We start from the raw sequence: 18,901 nt of genomic DNA, 5'->3' as shown, positions 1-18,901 counted from the left end.
GTGCAGTGCCAGGTTTGTTAGACCAATGTGTGCATTAAGCATTTCCTGTATCATGTGCTTTAAGAATTTGAAAGGCGATTGATACCTTAGCAACAATGGTGAATCTTTCCAGGCCTTAAAACATTGCTTGTGCATCAGAACCATTATATCATTATATCAGAGCCAGATACTGCCTGATGCCATCAACAGCTTTTGGGGCAAGGATTTGGACTGCACATGGAATGTGTTCCTAAAGTTCACACAGCATTAGTACTCTCAGGTGTGTTTTAGCTTCAGTATATGGATGTCTGTGTAATGCAGTTGCCATTTGAACCATTCACATCACTCAAAATTGAAGGCCCTTTCCCTCACTGACCACAACACTTATCCGTCAACTTGAGGTGTGGTATCAGCCATTTTCAGCTCCATTGCACACATTTGGTATTTACAGCATAACAGAAAGAAACCATAGTAGTTCCTCATTCAATGAATCTCAAGTCAGCGTCTTATTATTGGTGAACCCCCAAATATACGCATTCCCTGGTTGGTAGCCCTCTCTGTCAACCACATAGGATTTGAACTTCCTCACATTTCTATCTGCCGCATTTCAAGAAGATAGTTCAACTCACTGCTGGCCCAACCAGCTTCACCCAGATCCCATGAATGAACTTTTAAAAATGCCAATGCATGCAAATAGTATTCAGACCATTCATTAGTGACAATCTCATTTTGCTATTCAACACTTGGTTGGCAAATGGAACTTCTTTGCTCTTGGCATTGAGAAGCTGTTAAGAATTCCTGTGGAATTATGCCATAGAAAACAGTTGTGGCCAAAAGTGTTTTCAAGAAGGAGTTCAATATAGTTCTCAGGTCTAAAAGGATTGAAGGCTAACAGGAGAAAGTGGGAACAGGGTATTGGACAATCATCCATGATTATGTTGAATAGTGAGGCAGGCTTGAAGGGCCAAATTGATTACTCTGTTTCGATTTTCTATATTTCTACTTAGACTCTTGATGGCCATTTCATTTTTCTTTCAAAACTTTCTCATTGTCAGTCTCACATCATCAGGCTCCATTTAGTAGATGTGATGTGTCAAGTTAGCTTTATACACCAAAAGATGTCATTATCTGCCAATGCTACATACCTCTGACACATGATTCACATGCCTGCGCCGATGACCTCATCAAAATGATCCCAGAATGAGCCGTGCAGACACAGTAGAAATGTACCTTTGTCACACACGTGTCATTTTGCAAACAAAAAGGCAGCCTCAGTACTGGAAATACAGACACTATGGAGCCAAATTGTGTCAGCTAATTGTTAAAGATGATTCCATAAACCACGAAAGCAAACATCACGTGGTTTAACAATACCATCGCAATTCAGGACTGCTTAAACATTCTTCATTCGCTTGCATATGGAATCTGCATGACTTGAACTGTAGTGATATGAGGCTTTATTTCAATGCATACTATCGGGGAAGAAAAGACCCTGGACATAGAATATCATGAAGAATAATGTTTAATATGGGAATGATTACATGGCAGTATTCTGATCAATGGTATAAATTGTATATGAACCACAAAAGTGAAACTCAAGTGGTTTCTGTTACCTGAAGGCTGGGCTAGACTGCAGCCATGAAATTTCTTTTAAATACCTGTTATTAGACAAAAAAAACTTTAGGGGCAGTTCTACCAAGTTTCATATACATTTTGCTGCGTCTTCCTTGATGAAGAGGGCAGATTTGTCACCAGTTCACGAATTGTATGAAACAAGCCTGAAAATAGCGCAGAACCATACTGGTGTTATAAGGTCCTGTGGCCTAAAGGCCATAGCAACAAATACATTTAAATATAAGTGTGATAACACGGTGTGAAGCTGGATAACACAGCAGGCCAAGCAGCATCAGAGGAGCAGGAAAGCTTTTCTGCTCCTCTGATGCTGCTTGGCCTGCTGTGTTCATCCAGCTTCACGCTGTGTTACCTCAGATTCTCCAGCATTGGCAGTTCCTACTATCTCAAATATTGCTGTATTGCTTTGAGCTCCTCGGACTAAAATAAAGTGGATGAAAAGATGAAAGAAAACAGAAATCCTCACAGATTGAAACCAATCTCTTTCGGAGGCCCTGGGGCATTAAGCTGATCTGTTCTTGGGCCAACAAACGACCTTTAAGTTTTTGAGCACAATGACATTTCAGTAGGTAATTTTTTCTATGTACAAATGCATTCTCTGTCACATTTTCAACTGTTCAAATGAGACAGAAAAGAATTGATTCCCATGTATTAGTTTATCACAATATTATCTTATTACACTACTCCCATGTCATATGTAACATCTTATCTCCTGATTATTTGATATTTTCTCATCCATCCAGCTGAAAGCTATTAGGTCAGTGGCTCCTCTACAGTGAGCATAGTCACCTGCTGGGATGGGCCGACAGACCATGGCTTACAGCAGACTGATCCTTGAATGAGACAGCCACAGAGTCGCCAGAATTCCCTTGTTGAACAGCTGACGGCAACATAGGCTGTGCTTCCTCTGTCTCTGGAATCTCCAACAACGACATTGCTGACAAAGGCACATTCTTCGAGGCTGCCCAATCTGTAATTGAACACCATCGAGAGGAAGCAGGTTTGGATTCAGGCCAAATAGTGCCTCCCTCTTTCCAAAACAGTCTTTGACTGTGTGCAAAGAACATTTCTTTTTCTGTATCATTTCTTCAGTTAGACTGCTGGAATGTGTTTTGAGAAGAGTTACCAAGCAAACTCCACATAGAAGCTTCTTTTAACATACATTGGCCTTTGACACAAGTATGTAGGTCAGTCAGGCAGGAGCTTGAATGGTCCAGCTTGCTCAGTGCCAGAGTCAGGGCAGAAGAACTCATTCAGCTTTTTATTTTATAATTTGGGTATAATGACTGCATGTCTTCAGATGTGGCCAAAAATCTAAAGATTCCAAGAGCCTGAGTGGCTCTTGTCACATTCCCAATAAAATATGGATCAGCACCATACAGTCAGCATTTTGTGTTAACTGGAAGCTAATCTTACAGGGCTCTCTCTCTCTCCTAGCCATGGCCCCCTCTTTGCTCTGAACAAACCTAATTGGCCAGCCTCTACAATTGGTCAAGTTTAATTTGTAATTGTGGACAGACAGGATAAAAAGTGGCATGCTTTCATGTGAAATAAAGTCAGAGCTTGGAACACTTCGAAACTATATCTAAATATTATAAAACATCTGTGAAAAATCAAGTTGTTTCTTATTTCTATCCATTTTCCTGCCAGTTTTTCCCATACTCCTTGATTCCCTGAGAGATCAAAAATCAATCAATCAATCTCACTCTTCAACATATTCAATGATTGAGCTTTCACAGCCTCTGGAGGAGAAAATTCGAAAGATTCACAACCACCTGAGGGAAGAAATTTCTCCTCATCTCAGTCCTAAATGATTGGTCCTTTGTCCCATGGCTGTCCCCTTGTTCAGGCTGGAGAAGTAACTTCCAGTGTTACTCTGCCAAACCCCTGCAGAATCTTGTCTGTTGCAATGAGATCACTAGAGCAAATCACTGTTCCTGATCTAGATTCTATATTTATTGAATGCGATATTTCACGTAATAAAGAATTGACATTGGATTTTGGTTCGCAAGGTTACAGCCATAAATCAAATATCTAGTAACAGCAATGTGAGCTCATAAGCTTCATGCTGCCTGGTGAAGTGGTGCTATGTGCATGTTTTGGTGAAACCATCAAAACAGCAAAACAGAAATTGCTGAAAACTCAGCTGGTCTGGAAACATTTGTGAAAAGAAAGCAAAGTTAAGGTTTTGTGTCCTGTGCTCCATCTTCAGAACTGCAAAATTCTCCTTTGTAAACCAAATTTCTCCACTAGGTCCCAATCCTCTGTCAACTCTTTTATGTTTGTTTTCATCTCTCAAAATATCACATTGAAAATCATTGTTACTTTGCCTTTCTCCATGGCCTCATTCCACTCCATCTCCACAATTTCTTCTGAATCTATACTTCTGTATGCAACACATTGTTCCTTTGTCTCTAGGCTAATTCCATATTATTGTGTTGGTGTCTTTGATCTGGGACATGAGAGAGAGTGTTCTGAGTTCATGCCCCACTCCAGAAATATGCACACCATCTGAGCTGGTACATCAACGATGAATGTGTGGGCATTTAAGGTGTTTCCAGTCAGAAGCTAAACCAAAACAATATCTATCCTCTCAGGTAGATGTGAGGTCCCATAGCACAATTCAAGTAACAGAAGGTGAGTTTACCCCAGTTATACTGACTAACACAGCCCTCAACCAACATTGCTGTACCTAAATCACATGAATTTCTCATGATCACGTTACTGCTTTTGAGGCTATTGGCTACTGCATTGCAGTAAACTGGTATAAACCATAGACATAAAGTGGAGTGAGATCATTGATAATGTTAAAATAAGCAAGATTCTCAAATATAATTCACTTATATCAAATAATTTGGGGCTTCTCGATGTTGTAACACACTTGATATAAATGGAAGTTTTTCTTTCTAAGGGTGTGCCATTGTCCAGCAAATGCTGTTGGCAATTAAGTTTTTGAGATGGGGATACACAATGGTATAACATGGTTTGAAAACTACCTGACGTGGACAATGTTCAGTTCACTGTTTGCTCAAGCTTTTATCACATACTGTTGTGTTTGCTTTCTCACTTCAAACAGTAATGGAGCTCCTTTCAAAAAAAGGGTCACTTTGTGTGAGAATACAAACTACTAAGACAGGCTCGTATTCATTTAGACTGACTAGCCATTTATGTTGTCTGCTTGATGTAGCACAATCTATGACCAATGGCTCCACATCTGCAGCTGCCTATTTTACCAATATCTAGAGATTGGATCTGGGACCAGACTATACCGTAACAGTAAAATTGGTAATACGCACCAAAACATTTACTATCCAATGTGCTGATCTTGCTGCCCATTAATTCATGAAGTGAATTAGAAGTGATGCGGCAGATGGCTTACGTTAACCAAATGTAATCCAGGAACTAGAATGTTTTTTAAAAGGAATTTTAACTTGTGGTGCTGGTTTCGACATGTCCCTGACTGGATATGACAGTACCATTCACATCTTGTAATTTTGAAACTGCTCTGGTCATCTCCTCAGGGATTTGAAATCATAACATTGTCTCAAATCTTTTGGAGACATAGGGTATTCCTCTGTGGCCACAAAAATCAATAGAGACTTCTAGATTTTGAGCAAGTATAAGATTATGTAAACACATATCTCTGCTCACTGGTGTAAAACATTTCAGGTTAATGAGGACGATCTCATGATCAATTGCTCAGCAGGAATGAATCAGTAACTGTATGTTAGTTTATTTAAAACAATATTGTACATTGCAAATTATTAAGACATTGCAGCAAATTAGCTGATTTTTGTGTTTGCAGCTTGTAAACACAAAGGAGACCAACTGTCCATCTGGACTTGCAACATTGTATACACACAGCAGATGGAGCTTTTAAGGTGAAAGATACAAAACAATATGACCCTTCTTTGCAAAAACAAGTTTAACTAATTACAATATCAAGAGAGCCAGAATAATTTTCTTATGCTAATATTTTGTTCCAGATTAGCCACTGACTAACCTCATTCCTCAAGAGCTTCCAGCTCATTTTGACACCTCCAGTTCCACATCCTGGATTCCTCTATTTCTGTCGAAGTTTTAACTTTCTGTTGGTCTGGTGATTGTTTAGTGCCTCTACACCCTGCTTGAGTCCTAAAGCATCATTGCGAGGATTCATTTTTGCAAGGGCTGTTTCATGAGTCTTTTGAAGCTTTTTGTTGTGTGTGTTCTCTATCTCCAGCTGTTTTTTTTTGCTGATTGGTCATTTTCTCCAGTACTGCTCAGAGTTTAAATGATGCTTCTGTAGCTGTTTTTGCTGAGATGATCTGCTTTACTTGTGAGTTGTTCCAAACATTCCTGTAAACTGCCAATCGTTTAACTAAATTGATGCTACTGAGCTTATAGTTCATCCTGTTTTCTTTCTTTCTCTTTTGGCTCTTCATTCACCTTTGAAGGCTCAGCACAGGTTATCCTTTAAAGACTTAATCTTCTCATTCTCAAGTTTCGATTTAGTTGTTCAGCTTTTTCCTTTTCAACTTTCATTTTTCTCGTCAACAATTCAGAAGTGTTCTATTCTTCTTTCATATTTGGTTCTTCAAGAATTGCTTGAACAGTCTGCTGCTGTTTCTCTGATGTTTGACTAATTTCATGGATTGTGACCAATGTGAGTTCACTGCATGCTGCTTATTATAATGTTGAACATCTGCAGTATCTGGCTGGGTTAAGTAAACTATTGATCCTGCACATGGAATTGGTGAACCATTGTATGCTTAAAATTTTATATTTGTAGGTTCCATCATGGATCTGCAAATCAATTTTTTTTTAGTTCATGGAAATAGTAAATTGGCAATTGCACGGTGTCAATCTTAGCCAATAATAAATAATCACCAGTTTTCTGAGGACAAATTAACTGAATTTTTACAAACACTTCAGGTGGTGTGTGAAAAGGATTTTTCCAATGCAATTGTCAGAGTGAAACTTGTGCTCACTACACTTTGTTTTATTGTAGAGGTCACCAGTTCTGGTTTGTGAAGAACTTCATTTGTACATTCCTGGCAAGATATGCAATTGCCTTATTGTTGCTGTAAGGTACTCCATTTGTATGGTTTGTTTGAATCAGTGCATGGCTTAATAGAACCTTTGCTTCAATATATTGTCTCTGCTAATTGTCTTCTCTGCCACATGGCCTACAAAATTGATCACATTCTTAGCATTTCACTGGTGCATTCAGAAGACCATGCCTTTTCTTACATGTCTTGCAGTGTTTGGTTATCCTAGTGACTGTGTCAACCATCATGTTTGTACTTCGGACCTGTATGCTTTACTAGCCTGTGAGGACAGCTTCGTACCTACACATAGCTTTTTAATGGTATAAGTATTTGGTTCATCTCACAACTCCTTCTGGAAAGCTTCTAGGAGAAGTAGATGTGATCATCATATCAACAATTCTGTTTGCTGGCTCTCAATCTGAAAAATCACAACGTGAGTCCTTTTATCTGTGCCTGCTTATGAAGTGCTGTGTGGATTCTATTGGCTTGTGTTTGAATGGTGTGAATACTAGTCGATGAATACAGAACTTTGGTCTGATTCTGAATTGCTCTCTGAATGTGGTTCATATTGTGAAGGATCTTTTAGCTCCATGACTATTAATCCTGATGTGTTGCATCTGTGTAGAACTTTGTTCTGATTAATAAAAAAAATCTTATTGGCTTAGATATACCCAAATCTAGAAACCATTGCTCTTAAATTTAAAGAATGTAAACATATTGTTGGGAGATCTGCTGTGTCCCAGTTGAAATCAGGGTATTCTCAGGACATTTTCAAAATATACTTTTAATCTTCCCTTGTTTGCAATTGACTCATTACACACCAGCAGGCTGTGTTTTCAATGCACTCCAATACTGGTAATAAACAAATGCATTGAGGGTTGTTTCATGTACTTTAGCACAGTTTAATACTTTTGACTATGTGTTCTACTTGTAGTTTAACATGCTTGCTGACTATACAATTGTGACAGGTTTCATTGATGCAACATTTTCTACTGCTGATCACCATGTTAAAATTAATGATAATGGTCTAGCAGTCAATTGTTGGTTAAGGATTGAGCAACTGTTGGTTAGTTTATTGGTAACAGCAAAACAAAGCTATGAAGCAGATATTACAATAAATCAATTGATTTCTGTGTGTGCAGGTTACAAATCCAGAGAAGACTCACTGTTCAGGAAGAGCCCAAACATTGTATATGCACACATATGGAGTCCTTAAGCCTCTTAAAGGCAATGTACTGAGAACATAAAACACAATAAAAACCCACTGTCAGTTCAGATGACTTCAGAAATGTACCTTTCATATCATTGGTCATGGATGTTATAATTTCCTACAAAATCTTCACGAGAACAATGATGCACAATTCAAAGAGTTTTCAAAAATTTCTGGACAAGTGTTTTTATCCAAATTTCCCAAACTATGGACTGAATTAATTCACACTTACAAATGTTAATGTTTGAATGTCATTATGTAGAAAATATTACGCATCCCTGTGTCATACAGCAAAAACTATCACTTCGGTTCAATGTAACTTGTTTCAAATCAAATGACATTTTTCATGGCACATGACACCTTCCCAGATTGACACTTTACTCACTTGCTGTCACATGATGCTGAAAAGTTGAAAACTTAACCAATATAGGAGCTTATTTTACATAGAGTACAACATGCACTGATGAGAACTGCACCAAGTTATGGACAGGATACTACTCACAATGGCATGAATTCTGGACCAAAGTGGTAATTTACTGGTCAATCAGAAGATAAGTTAGAAAAAAATAGAAGAATCACATGACAAACTTCCTTCTGAGGTTTATGAGCCTAACAATTCAGAAAATGATACATTTTCTGAACACCCTGGTAAAGAGTGGAAACCAAATTTCCTTCTGACACATTTGAATCTAACAGTACAGAAAATGATGAAGAAAGCGACTGATTTACTGGTAGAGCTGGTATAGAGTGGAAACTAGTCCAAAGCAGCAATACCAAAGATGTACCATAACTGGGAAGAGACTTTGTGAGTATTAGTACTGTCAAGTCTGCTTTGAACTTTTCTCCTCCTTGAAAAAGATATGAAAATAATGAAGAAACTTTATATTATTTTGACTCTAATCGCTAAATAGTTTTAGAATTTGCTAACTTTATTTTCGACTGTGGTTTCTGACATAAAAGTGACACCAGTGAATGATATGACTATATTGGCTAGATTTTCTTTCCAGCAGCAGGGTTGCATTACGACCAGGACATCTGTTCAGACTTTCAACCCAACTGAAACTCCAACTCATTTATTCGGGTTTGGGTTTATTCGCTCTGCAGGGTGTGCTCATTGTTGGAATTCCTGTCACTAAAGTGTGGACCATAAAGCCATAGGACATAAGAGCAGAAGGCGGCCATTAGGCCCATCAGATTTGCACCACCATTCAGTGAGAATGTGGCTGATCACATAATCCTCAAGTCCACTTTCCTGACTTTACACCATAACCCTTGACTGCCTTACTGATTAAAAATCTGTCCACCTGAGCCTTGACTATGCTTAATTACCCAGCCTCAACAACCCTCTGTGGTAAAGAATGCCACAGATTCAGCACCCTCTGAGTGAAAAAAAATCCTCCTCATCTCAGTCTTAAATGGACATGAAATGAGATTATGCCATTTGGTTCTAGACTCTCCCACAAGGGCAAACAACCTCTCAGCATTCACCCAGTCAAGCCCTCTAAGAATCTTAAAAGTTTCAATAAGGTTGCTTCTCATTCTTTGAAACTCCACTGAGTACAGGCCCAATCTAATCAACCTCTCAAAAGATGGTCCTTCCATACCTGGGATCAACTCAGTGAACTTCTTCTCAATCGCCTCCAATGCCAGTGTATTTTTTCCTTAGATAAAGGAACCAAAACTGTTTGCAATATTCTAGGTGTGGTCCAACTGGTGTCTTGTTTCGCAAGATTTTGCTACTTTTATACTCCATTCACTTTGAAATCAAGCCCAATATTTAATTTACCTTTCCTATTACCTGCAGAAATTATAAGCGTCTTTTGTGATTTAAGCAGGAGGAACCCCAAATTCCCTTGTGCTGCAGTTTTCTCCATTTAATTAGTCCTCAGATCCTTCTACCTTCATACCAAAGTACATAACAACAAATTTTCTCAAATTATAACCTAGTTGCCAAGTTTTTGTCCATTCACTTAATCTGTCTATATCCCTCTACGGACTCTTTGTGTCATCCTTACCACTTTCCTTCCTAACTATTTTTGCATCATCTGCACAGCTGGCTAAAGTACATTCACTTCCCAAATCTACGTAAGTAATATATACTGTAAACATATTTTATTTATCTAACAATACTGATCCCTGTAGCACTCCAATAGTTACAAGTTGCCCTCCTGAAAATGCCCCTCTCGTCCCAACCTTCTTTCTTCTATTGGTTAACCAATCCTCTATTCATGTGAATATATCATGTCCAATACCATCGACTCATATCTTATGAGGTAGACTGATGAGTGGAACCTTATGAAACATCTTTTGGAATTCAAAATATATTACATCCACTGGTTCCCCTTTAGAATATGCTTGTTCTCTTACATTTTACCCTTAATCAAGCCACGCTTGATTATGTTGTGTATTTCCAAATGTTCTGCTATTACATTCTTATAGCCTCCAACATTTTCCCAATTACAGATAGTAAAATAACTGTCCTGTAGTTTCCTATTTATTATGAACAGGAACTTAAAGCAATAGTAGGTACATAACTGAAGCAGCTCAAAAGCTAGTGAGGAATACTCGGGTGAAAACAACTCAGATGAAAGTAAAAGCTGTCATTTTACAGGGTTTGGTAGAGGCAGGCAAAGGTAAGTGAGTTGAAGAAAATTTGAAGGAATAGCAAGCATTCAGTATATGCTCCATTTCTGGGTAGTGGAGCTCTTTCCACTGTAACCCTTGTTTATTGGCACATAGTTATCAGGTGATCCTGATAAATGGTGGTAATAAGTGAGGATGGCTGAGATTTAAATCCTGACTTGCTGTCGGCATTTACAGAAAGGGTTGGTGCTGAAAGGTAAAGATAATTAAAAGTTGGGTTAGGTGTTGTTTGCAATTTTCGACAGAAAAGCAGTCGACATAGTGTGGCCTGCCGAAGTATGTAATGGTGCCAATAAAGGAGTGCGTCATTGAATTCTGACTCAACATTTCATCCCTTGGTTTATGAGACAGCAATGTATCAAGTATATTCTCATACACTTGTCCAAAATTATATCATTGGTAAATTAAAGCCATGAGCATAGTTTTCCTGTAAAATCATACTAGGCTAATTATCCATAATCTCTTGAACAAACATTTGACTAATGCACTTATCCTACTCCCTCAAACACTTTTAACTTTTGAAGACTATTTATGAGGTGCAACAGACAGCTAAACTATTGTTAATTGCTGAATATTCCAACTTTCCAGGACTGTTGCACTATAATGAAGTGACTCTTTTGCTCAGATGATGAGAAACTATGATCTTTATTAAAAGTAAATGAATAAACATTAGAATCTCTTGCTCTGTATTTGACCTCTGGCTTGAATCCATTCCAACAAAATATTTGAAATTTTCTCTTTACTAGCTGTAGCTTAAGACTCAAGATTGTCAAGTCTCAGTTCAATTTGTACAATTTCAAAATAAAATGGGAATACTAGACTGATGTGTGGGCTATTGTTAGATTGGCAAAGCGACATATTTTTGAAGTAGCCCAGAGTGACCTTTACTGTGAACTGGAAGCACCTGGCCCGAGAATCTTTGATACCAACACTGGGGACTCAAAGTAGATAAAAGCTCAATCTTCCATTGCTGACAACCTTCATCTTGAGTTACATAGAAATTATCAATCTCTGTAATAAGATGAAATATCAACTTAATTGGAACAAAATGGACAGGTGGGTCATTGAATATTAAGGAGTTTTTTTTATCCAGTCAAAACTCATCTGTTTTAACAATTTTGATTTGCAGGATTCTTCACGCAGATTGTATTCTTGTCTAAAAACAAACAAGGGCCTTGCAGATCTATGCAAATCTGAGTGCCATTACAACAAAACGACTTCTGTTGTATTTTGAATGGGGTCTCAGTTAGGGTGAAGGTTTGTGGGAGCAATATTTAACATTGTGGCTTTCTTACCAAGCTGAAACAGGAATGGAAATGATCTGCAGACAGAAGGTGACTGTTAAATTTTCTTTTGTGGGGTCAGGAGGTGATGGTGTCACCACAGGCTATGCAAGGAAAGGTATAGTCTCCCTGCCTGAGACTCCATCTCTTCCTTCCTGTGAACACCTCCTAAAATCCCCTCCCTTTGACTGTTTCAGCAGACAAATTTTCCTCCTCCACAACCAACTCCTCCACTATCCAGTCACCTGCTGTCTTCTGTCACTTGAGCAGCATCAGATTCTCAGCAAAATACCAGTTTGGAACCCATTTGGGGTTAAAATTGCTTCCTAAATGTCAAGTGAAATGTATGATGCAACCTCTCTGCCTCACCATCAATAACCTATATTTTCCTACAGCTAAATTAGGCAATATCAGAATATCTCAAAATAAAAGACAGACTGTACACTCACTCAGATGTTTCAGCGATACGCTATAGTATTGCAACATTGTGGTCTTACAAGCATTTCTTTATGGTGCTGTCTTCTAAATTCTTATCTGTTTTTCAAATGCGCATTGCTATCTTCTATCATTTTATGTCAACTATGCTGTATGAGAGGAATTCTGCCTCTGAGGCAGAAAATTGTGAATTTGAACTACATTCCAGGGATTGAATCCTTGAACCTAGAGGGCTGTATTGCCAATAGCGCTTTTGGATTGATGTAAAACTGGGTTAATCCTGCTTGGTTGGTGGTGTAAACAGATGCTAGAAATTCTACTCAATGAAATGCCAGCAAATTCTTTGTTTTACATTGAGAACGGGCTAACTGGCACAGCTGGTATTGATTGCCTGTCCCAAGTGGCTCTACAGAAGGTGGCAAGGAGCTGCCTGGTTGAAATTTTGGAGTGGGTGCTGGCTAAGCACTTGTTGAGTTACTTTGTTAAAGTGTTGAATCCTCTTTAACGTCTATCCTGTGAAGACCCTTCAGAATCGAGTATGTTTCAACAAGATAACTCTTCATTCTCTCGAGCTCTAATGTTTAGTTAGTTTAGGTAAAGCACATGATCCCAGACTGTCCCACATTGTACTCCATCTGCCGAGTTTTTGCCTATTTACTTAACCTATCTGTATTCACTTGGTCCTTATCACTATATGCTCTTCCACCTTTCCTTCTATCACAGCAAATTTGGATATCTTAGTGAATTACAGATTTTGGCACAGTGATTATGAGTAATTACAATATACTTTCAAAGCTGTGAGTCTGTAACTTGGAGGGGGATCTTGGAGCTGCTTGTGCACCTAAAATAATAAAGAGACTGTCAGGTAGAAGCCAATGATGACGACACTTGAATGTAAATGCATTTTGTTTTATTTTGGGATATAAGTGATATTGGCAAGGTGAAATTTATTCCCTATCCATTGTTAACCACATAGTATGACATCTGAGTCAAAGCAGGTCAGAACAATTCATGACTGACTGATTTTCCTCTCAGAAGAACATTAAAATGAATCATTTTTGAGTCATCTTTGAAAGACATGGATATAGGTTATAAATATTCCTGTTATTTTTCTTTCCAATTTTAAACTTTATATTTTAAAATCACCCTGGAAAACTTATTTAATCAGAAGATTCCCACAATGAAATCGAAAAGAATCACCTACCCTTTGTTATAAGATACACTGAGAATAGCGATGTTAGCTAGCTCTGTGCAGAAGCCTATGTGTACCTACTAGGGCTACAAATAGATACTCATGAAGACACGATGTCACAATGACCCCTTCAAACTGTTGAGTTTAAGGGAATGTAAAGGAGCATTGCATTTCAGAGAAAAGTAGGTAATGAAATACAGTACATAACAGGCACTTGCAAGTGAGCTACATGTTGCAACTAAATGAAACGGTTCAAATTTTGGAAATAATTTTACAGTTCACTTCTGGAAATTCTGTGAGGCTATATATTGAGAACCTAAATATTGTAAATGAAAAAAGTATTTTTTTGCTATCATTTAAGTTAATGAAGCAAGGATGTCTTCCTACACAAAGATCCTGTCAAGTGAGCAAAGACATTAAAAACAGGATGTACCTCAAAGAGATATACTAATGCAATTGTAACACAATGGTTACAGCATTGTAGCGATAACAGCAGCTCTAATGTAGAAGTGACACTGACACAAATGATGCACTATTAGAGCCAAATTATCAAGCAACAACATCTAAGAATAATATCACCTGCACAGCAATACTGCAATAGCCCAGAACAGTTGTATGAATAGCATTGCCATAACAGTCACAATGGAAGAGTTGTTCTGTAATAGGAGACGAAGACAGCATCAGTGACATTAAAAGTGTTTATATTATGGTGTTCTTATGCTGCACCATGCAGTGGGGTACCAGCAGCTCAAGATATAATGACCATATGCAATATAGGACACAGTACTATACGTGACAGAAGTGAATCTGACTTAGCTTTTGAGCAGCATGTCAATTTTTACTGCCTGCTATTAATCCCAAAAATGTTGCTAAATACAATGAAATTCCTCTATCCACTCCCTTATTAATTAGTAGGGCTTTAAACTTTTGTTGCTAGAAAAGGAACAGGTAGAAAAGTAATATGAAAAGAATTCCTGGAAATGTTTAATTCTTAAATAATCAACAATGGTGCCAATCATTATTGAAAAAGAAATCATTTTGAAAAATGGTTTGCCTCCCTATTCAATGAACTCATCAAAGAGCCCTCGTTGTGAAGTTGGTTATTTCATTTAAAATATCAAATGATTTTTCAGTTACATACATCAAGCAAGTTATGGCAAAGTGATAGTGTCTCTACCCCTGAACCAGGAGGCCAGGCTTCAAGTCTCACCTGCTCTGGGGGTGTGTAACAACATGTGAACAGGTTGATTAGAAAAATATCTTCAACACACCATTAAACATTATTATCTTGGAGACTTTTCAGTACTTCTCCCAATGATTGACACAATAGAATGCATGGCAACAAACAGCAATGAGAATGACAGTGTTTGCTGGTGTAAATTTCAACATAATATACCTATGGTTAGTTCAGGCATCGCACCACTAAGGCAGACAGACAGCCCCTCCGTCCTTGAATGAACAGAAATAAACTACCAAGTACAGAAGTTGGATCTTCCAGTCCTACAGAAATCGAGAAGCCAGGAGGGGGATCTTAAAAGGGTAAGAGGCCAACATTCAGAATCCCAGTTGTAGGATAAAATTTTGCACTTAAATTCTGTAACCTTGAAAGGCAGGTTGACCTCCCTAATGGCAAGAGTCAGGAAACCTACTTGCATGCATTTGCACCTCATTATAGAACAATGTGTTTGGATTAAGTGCCCATCCCAATTAAGTTCTCCCCAATCGAGAAATGCTTGAGTTCAGATAAGCAACTGCACAAAAGAGGCAAGCAGGTGGATTTCTTCCTGGAATCCAGAGGAAATACTTGCTGCTTTTTCCTTGTAGAGATAGATTTCTACAGCAATGCTCCTGACTGTGGTTCACAAGTGGAGCAAAGGAAGCAAAAAGGAGAAACGGTTTGGTCTCCAGAATAGGGTGGAGTGAAGACAGCGCAGGAGGACAAGTGTGAATGGGTACAGGAGGAGTACTATTTAGGAATTGTGGAACATTGACAGCATAAGGTGTTGACACTCATTCAGTGCTCATATTCCATCTCATGCTGAGGCTTGCATGCAATCCACTTATCTGACACCCCTCTGCACTGGCACAGTTGGACTGTATGCCTCAAAGAGTATCAGAGATAATGGGAACTGCAGATGCTGGAGAATTCCAAGACTATAAAATGTGAGGCTGGATGAACACAGCAGGCCGAGCAGCACCCCAGGAGCACATCTCTGATGAAGGGTCTAGGCCTGAAGCGTCGGCTTTTGTGCTCCTGGGGTGCTGCTTGGCCTGCTGTGTTCATCCAGCCTCACATTTTAATGCCTCAAAGAGTGTCAGTTTGCACTGGCTACATAGCGCCACTTAGCCTTGCAGAGCGCAGGGGATTATAAAAGAGTAAGGATTTCTAGGGATATTTTTAAAAAGGGACAGAGTGAGTACTAGAAAGTAAGTCTGGAGAATTAATAATGGAAAATAAACAGATGACAAATGAGCTGGAAGTGGCTTCCTAACTTAGAGATACATCACTGTTCCTTCAGTATCACTGGGTGAAAATCCTGGAACTTCCAAATGGCAGTGTAGGTCTATGTGCACCAAACAGACCACAGTGGTTCAAGAAGGCAGCGCATCATCACCTTCTCAAGGGTAAGTCAGGATGGGAAATAAATGCTGGTCCAGCCATTGATGCCTATGTCCCATGAATGAATATTATAAAACATTGAAGAAATATTTCCAACAGTCTTCACCGTAGAGAATAGGTAACTTTCCAGAAATAGCTACTGATAACTATATGGGAGGCAGAAAGGAACTCAAGAAAATTGCAATCATTAGTTATGGGCAAATTGTCAGAGCTGTGGAGCACCATCCTGGAGTCTTAAAAGAAAGGGCTTGGTGAGATAGTTGATGTGTTGGCTTCAATTATCCAAAAATCCCTCAGTTCAAAGAAGATTCTTTAGATTGTAAAGTAGTGAATGTATCTCCTTTACTCAAAAAGATGAGACAGAAAGCAGGAAAGTGCAGGCCAGTCAGCTGAACACCTGTCACTAGAAAGATGTTAAAAACTATTAGTAAAGACGTTAACAGACGACAAAGTTCAAGACAGTTAGGAAGAATTAACATGGATTTATGAAAGGTAAATTCTTTTTAACTAGTTTATGGGAGTTCTTTTAGTAACATATGCTATGGATAAAAGGGGTCTGGCAGATGTGCTGTACTTAGATTGATAAGGTGTAATAACAAGGATTACTATGAAAAATAAATGTTCATGTTGTTTTATTATGTCATAGATTTCAGAGTAGACAGGCCTGTACTTTTGTACTAAAGTAATACGTTTTGTAATGCAATGTAACTGTCTTGAAGGTAGGGGCCAGTCTGATATGGAATCTATACCATTAAACAACATGTAGCATAGGGGTAACATATTATTGGGGTAGAATAAAGGATGGCCAACAGGAAAAAAGCACAGGCATAATTGGATCCTTTTCTGACTGGTAAGGTTTAACAAATGATGTCCCTTAGGGACCTGTGCTGGGACCTCAAAATTTACAATTTATGTACATAACTTGGATGAAGGGACCAAAGGTATAATTGCTAAGTTTGCTGATGACATAAAAATAGGTAGGAAAGTAAGCTGTGAAGACAAGCTAAAGGGGTGACAAAAGAATAAAAATAGGTTAAGTGAGTAGACAAGGATTTGGCAAATTTTGTACACTGTTGTAAAATGTGAAATTGTCCACTTTGGCAGGAAAAATAAAGAAAGTATATTATCTCAATGGTGAGAGATTGCAGTGCTCTGATATGTAGAGGGATCTTGGGGATCTAGTGCATCAATGGTAAACAGGGTTAATGTGCTGGTACAGCAAGTAATTGAGAAAGCAAATCGAATGTTCTTAATTATTCAGAGGAGAAAGAGTAGAAAATTAGGGAGGTTATGCTTCAGTTGTACAGAGGATAAGACTACCTCTGGAGTACTATGTTTAGTTTTGGTCTCCTTATGTAAGAATAGATGCACATGTGTGGATACAGTTCAGAGAAGGTTAACCAAATAATACTGAAATGGATGTTTCATCTTCTGAAGAAATTTTGGACAGGCTAGGATTGGATCTGTTGAAGTCTGAAAGAGTAAGAGGTGGCGTGTTTAAAACATACAAGATGCTGAGGTGACATGACAGGATGCACTTGGAAAGGACGACTCCTCTTGTAGGAGAATTTAGAACCGGAGCTCACTGTTTCAAAGTAAAGGGTTGACATTACGATAGAGGTAAGGAGATTTGTTTTTTCCTCATAAAGAATCATGAGTCTTTGAAACTCTCTTCCTCGAAAGGCAGTGGAAGCAGAGTCCTAGAATATTTTAAAGACAGTAGTAGGTGCATTCTCGATAAGCAAGGAGGTATAAGTGGTAGACAGAAATGTGGAGAATGACAGAAGTCTCACCTGATGAAGGAGCAGCGCTCCAAAAGCTCAAAAGTGATTTCAAATAAACCTGTTGGACTTTAATCTTTAATCTTTAATTCTGACTTGGTCGGTGCCAGTGCAGCACTGGCATCTCCACACCTTGAGTTCTCCGTTCATCATCCTTCTGCATTTCAGCAAGGTGCTTTGTGTTGGCCAGGGACACAAATTCTCCAGACTAGGCCACTTCTGTCTGTTGAGGGACTTCCTGCTGTCATTCCTGGAGAACAGGAGCTCTCATCTTTCCTGAATGGCCTGCAGTGAGCATCAGTGAACCACGGGACCATTTTCTGTTTAGTCTGAGATTTCTCTAACCAGCCTGGATAGGCAGAAGGAATAGAGGTGATCAACATTTAGTGATCCTCCTGTTGGGCAATCCAGTCAGCCAGGCTGCAGGCACACCTCACCCAGTGCTCTTTAAATATAGCTTCAAATCTGGAAGGTGCGGGAGGCGAGAGAGAAAATATCCGGCCTGACCTCTGCAAAGTTTTATTGGATAAAAATACATGCATATGCAATGAGCTGAGAACCACATGATAGTGTAAGGAATGTTCATCCACTCCCAAGTCAAAATGAATCCCATGTCTAAGTCTGCTTAGGCCAAATAGTGGGAAGATTCCAGTCTGTTTTGTGAATATAAACTCATTTAGTCTGTATAATTCGAAGAGCAATTCATACTTCTGTTTCAAGATTTGTATTTCCTTAAGATTCTGGCAATTAAAAACAGTTTGAGAAGAAAATAATCTCCCAGTTTAATTGACAAGATTATAAAATGATATACCAATGATTTACTCAGTTATGATAATTAGATTTGAATGGCTTTTGCCTGTGACATCATTAACTAGCAGTCTCTCTGCAAGCTGGTTGCATTCTCTGGACTGATGCCAGAGTATATGTTTAACAAGAATCTTCTTTAAACAAACTGCTGCCTGTAGCCTTTGTTGAGATAGTCGGAGGCTTTAAACACATAATGGCTATGCACTGACATAACAGCAGTCTAATTACTCAGAAGTTATTGCTCCAAAGATATTTGTTTAAAAAAACGAGTTTATGGAAGGCTTAACCT

General features: G+C 38.6%; 1 protein-coding gene across 10 annotated transcripts in view; it reads right to left on the bottom strand.

Annotated features, from left to right (window-relative positions):
• The window catches only part of tcf7 (transcription factor 7), a 233,213-nt gene that overhangs the window by 144,868 nt on the left and 69,444 nt on the right, over positions 1 to 18,901 (bottom strand). The window lies entirely within an intron of this gene.

Source organism: Stegostoma tigrinum, chromosome 13 (genome assembly GCF_030684315.1).
Source record: "Stegostoma tigrinum isolate sSteTig4 chromosome 13, sSteTig4.hap1, whole genome shotgun sequence".
In the NCBI taxonomy this organism is placed as follows: Eukaryota; Metazoa; Chordata; class Chondrichthyes; order Orectolobiformes; family Stegostomatidae; genus Stegostoma; species Stegostoma tigrinum.
This window is presented reverse-complemented; position numbering and strand designations above follow the sequence as displayed.